Raw genomic sequence first — 3,493 nt, forward strand, 5'->3', positions numbered from 1 at the left:
AGCCACGGATAGAAATTTTTACTAACTTGTATACATACATACCTTAGGCTTATGCATTCCATATATGCTGTCATTCATAAACCTCTCTTGGGTACTGTCCCTAATTTATTCTTTGAACAATTTAAACAGAGGCAAGAGACTGCGAGCCTGGCCACTTCGGCAGATGGTAGATCATACAGCCAGAATCTAAGTGTTACTCTTTTTCAAGTAGTTGTTACCCAGGGTCATCTTGCCCACTTAGCAGCTTACCTTTTTCTCCAGAAGAGAACTGGGGCTTTATGACAGGCCAGAACTTACTGAGGGTTGCCATCCTATGCTGTCCCATGGAGTTTCCAGCGGGAGGCTTGTTCTCAGGTAGAGAAATGGGGATAAAGTCAGCATTGTCTCCTTTTGTTATGAGAATGGATCCTAATGGCTAGTTAGCAGATTACATACTTTTGGGGTATTTTGGAGGCTTAAGCTAAATTCAGCTTTGTGTGACTTTGCTAATCCCCTAAGCAAATCTACTGGTAACATCCTTTGTAATATCAATTCGATCTCTTCCAGTCTCTTCAACAGGAACAGAACCATAAGAAGTGGATTAAAAATATAAAGCTTGAAGATGCAGATGCTGGAGCAGAACAGAATCAAAACTGAAACTGCTAAGTCTTAAAAGCTGTGGGCGGGGGAGTAGTTATTATAAATTTAATCCAGAATGCTAAGAAAATGTTAGAAGTGAGCTATCTATGCTATTTTAATAAAACTCAAAAGCATATCACTGTTAGCTGGAGTAAAGAAGCAATAGCTTGTTTTCTTCAAATTAATACATGGGAAAGCTGTCATCTCAACTTTGATAATTTCATCTAGATTTGAACCTGTTTTTTTTTTTAAATATGAAGATGGTGAAATACATTTCAAGAAGATTAAGGAACCATATTATTATTTATTTACCTATAATTGTATATAGATAAGTCTATGTACACACACACACACACACACACGACTGAAGTTATTCCACCTACACTGACAGTAATCCCCACAAGAACCATAAACTACCTAGCAAAATTCCCAATGTCAGGCATGAGGAACCCACTTCTAGTTGCTCAGATCAGTCTAAGAAACCCCCAAACAATGCAGGTCATTTGCTGTTGCTCTTGGTCTCCTCTTACAGGTTGAAGATAAAGTCCCTATTGCTGATAACAAGCAGTTCAGGCACAAGACTTGGAAGACCCGAACTGGATCTGACCTGAAAGCCTGCTTTCTGAGGACTAGTGTTCATGGTATTAGATAAATGATATTATACAATTTGTAGATAAATGAATGGAGCTAGAAAAAAAAATCCTGAGCAAGGCAAGACCCAGAAAGACAAACATGGTGTGCACTCACTTATTAGTGGATATTAGCAGTTAAGTAAAGGATAATCATACTATGATCCATAGATCCAGAGAGGCTAAGTAACAAGGAGGGCTCTAGGGGCATACATGGGTCTCCCTAGAAAAAGGAACTGGAATAGATGTTGCTGGTGGACTGGCTGTAGGTGGGCACGGGAACAAGTGCGATCTGGTAGAGGAAGGAGGGAGAGAGTACAGAGAGAGATGACAGGAATAGAGGGCCATTTAGGTGGCCATGTGGAAACCTAGTGCAGTGAAGACTTACTGGAACCTATGAAGGTGACGCGAGCAAGGACTCCGAGGAATGCAGGATACAGAGCCTGAACCAGCCCTCTTCTGTAACAAAGCAAGACTTCCAGTGGTGGGACGAGGGCACCAACAGAGCCACAGAACCTTCTATATACAACCTGCCCTGCCTGCAAGATGTAGACTCAGATGAAGGGGCGATGAAGACTCAGAGCTTGTGAAAGTAGTCAACCAATGACTGGTCTAACTTGAAGCCCAAGCTAGGAGAGGGATCCCATGCCTGGATGGCCAAAAGCCAGAAGCTCGATAGTTGCAGAGTCCTAGGATAGAGCCAAACATGACTGACAAAAACAAAACAAACAAACAAAAAAGGCAATTAAATGATTCCTAATGATTATCTGTTATACTCATATATTGGTGCCTAGCTCAATCACTGTCAGACGTTTCCTCTAGTAGCTGATGGGTGCAGATGCAGAGACCCACCCCTAAGCATTAGGTAGAGCTTGGGGAATCCCTTAGAAGAGGGCGATTTTAGAAGCCAGGGGAGTCAAGGATGCCAGGAGAACATAGCCCACAGAACCAACTAAGCAGGGCTCATGGGGGCCCACAGAGACTGAAGCAGTAATCCTGGAGCCTGGCTGGGTCTTGGCTAGGTGCTCTGCACACATGCTGTGCTTGTTTTACTTGGGGTTTTTGTGGGATTCCTTTGTGTGGAAGTTCAGCTGTCTCTGACTCTTTCGCCTACTCACGGTACTTTTCCGCTACTACTCGGTTGTCTTTTCCAGCCTTGGTATGAGGTTTTGTGCCTGGTCTTACTTGCTTTTGTTATGCTATGTTTGGTTTAAATTTGAGATTTTTTTTTTAAACAAACAATTCAGTGCCTTGAGTTCGGGCAGGATGTTCAAAAGAAACTAAGAAGCCCAAGACAAGCAATGCTATGAAATCAATAGGTGTACAGGAAAAAAGAGCAGAAACCACAAAAGATGAAGTTTCCGAGTCTGAATGAAAAGAGACTGTCAGTGTTCTCAGTTATGCTGGGAGGACCCTGCAGGGTGTAATAGGCTTCTCCACAGCAGGGTGGAGCAGCTCTGATAGACTGGGCTCAGAACTACCTTGCAGAAGCCCCTTTATTGTTATACAAGTCACTTTTAACAAGTCAGTTTCCGCATACCTAAACCTCATCTCTGATCTAGGGGTTGTCTGAAGGAAACAGTCACCTAAGCAATTCTCAGCCATACAAGGCTTCCCCTGTTTGCCAGGTTATGTCTAGGGACTATGGTATCTCTACGTAGTGGGCTTTTATCTAGACAAAGTTGGTCAGCTGATTTCACAACATTGCTCGTCTTGGGCTTCTTAGTTTCTTTTGAACATCGTAGAGGAACTCAAGGCACTGAATTATTTAAAACAAAAAAACAAACAAACAAACAAACCTCAAGATTTAAACCGAACTCGAATAATCTGCAAAGCAAAGAAAGGGTTAAAGTTATCTTCCTCAAGTCTAAGAAAAGAGGAACAACTCTTAAGAAAAAGTCAACGGGGTACACAGTCATTGCTGAGGAAGACAGAGGAACTAGCAGACGCATAAGAGTGGCTCCTGGTGGGCAGCACGTACTTGAACAAACAGACTCGCCATCCATAGACGTGTTCCAGAACTTACAGAAGCGCCCACGATTGATCCCAGACGGTGAGCAGTTGCTTCTGCTCTTTGCAGTGTAGCTTATGACTTACGACCTCAGCTGGAGGCTGAGACTGGAGAGCACGCTCTCATTGCTGTCCTTCGGTCCAGCTGCCCTAGACCGCTCTCATGTGCACTGTGTCTATTAATGACCCAAAGTGAGAGTGCCGAGAAGAGAAGGTGCTATTTATGTGAAGCGAGC

General features: G+C 43.2%; 1 protein-coding gene across 2 annotated transcripts in view; it reads left to right on the forward strand.

The window, feature by feature from the left end:
• Positions 1-3,160: 3,160 nt before the first annotated feature.
• Cd86 (CD86 molecule) overlaps positions 3,161-3,493 on the forward strand; it is a 62,984-nt gene continuing 62,651 nt past the window's right edge. For both annotated transcript variants that reach the window (XM_028752235.1, XM_028752236.1), the window contains exon 1: positions 3,161-3,300. The gene's annotated coding sequence lies outside the window, so the exon portion shown is untranslated. The remainder of the gene's footprint in view (positions 3,301-3,493) is intronic.

The sequence above is a fragment of the Grammomys surdaster genome, unplaced genomic scaffold (assembly GCF_004785775.1).
Source record: "Grammomys surdaster isolate TR1022 unplaced genomic scaffold, NIH_TR_1.0 125889, whole genome shotgun sequence".
Lineage (NCBI taxonomy): Eukaryota > Metazoa > Chordata > Mammalia > Rodentia > Muridae > Grammomys > Grammomys surdaster.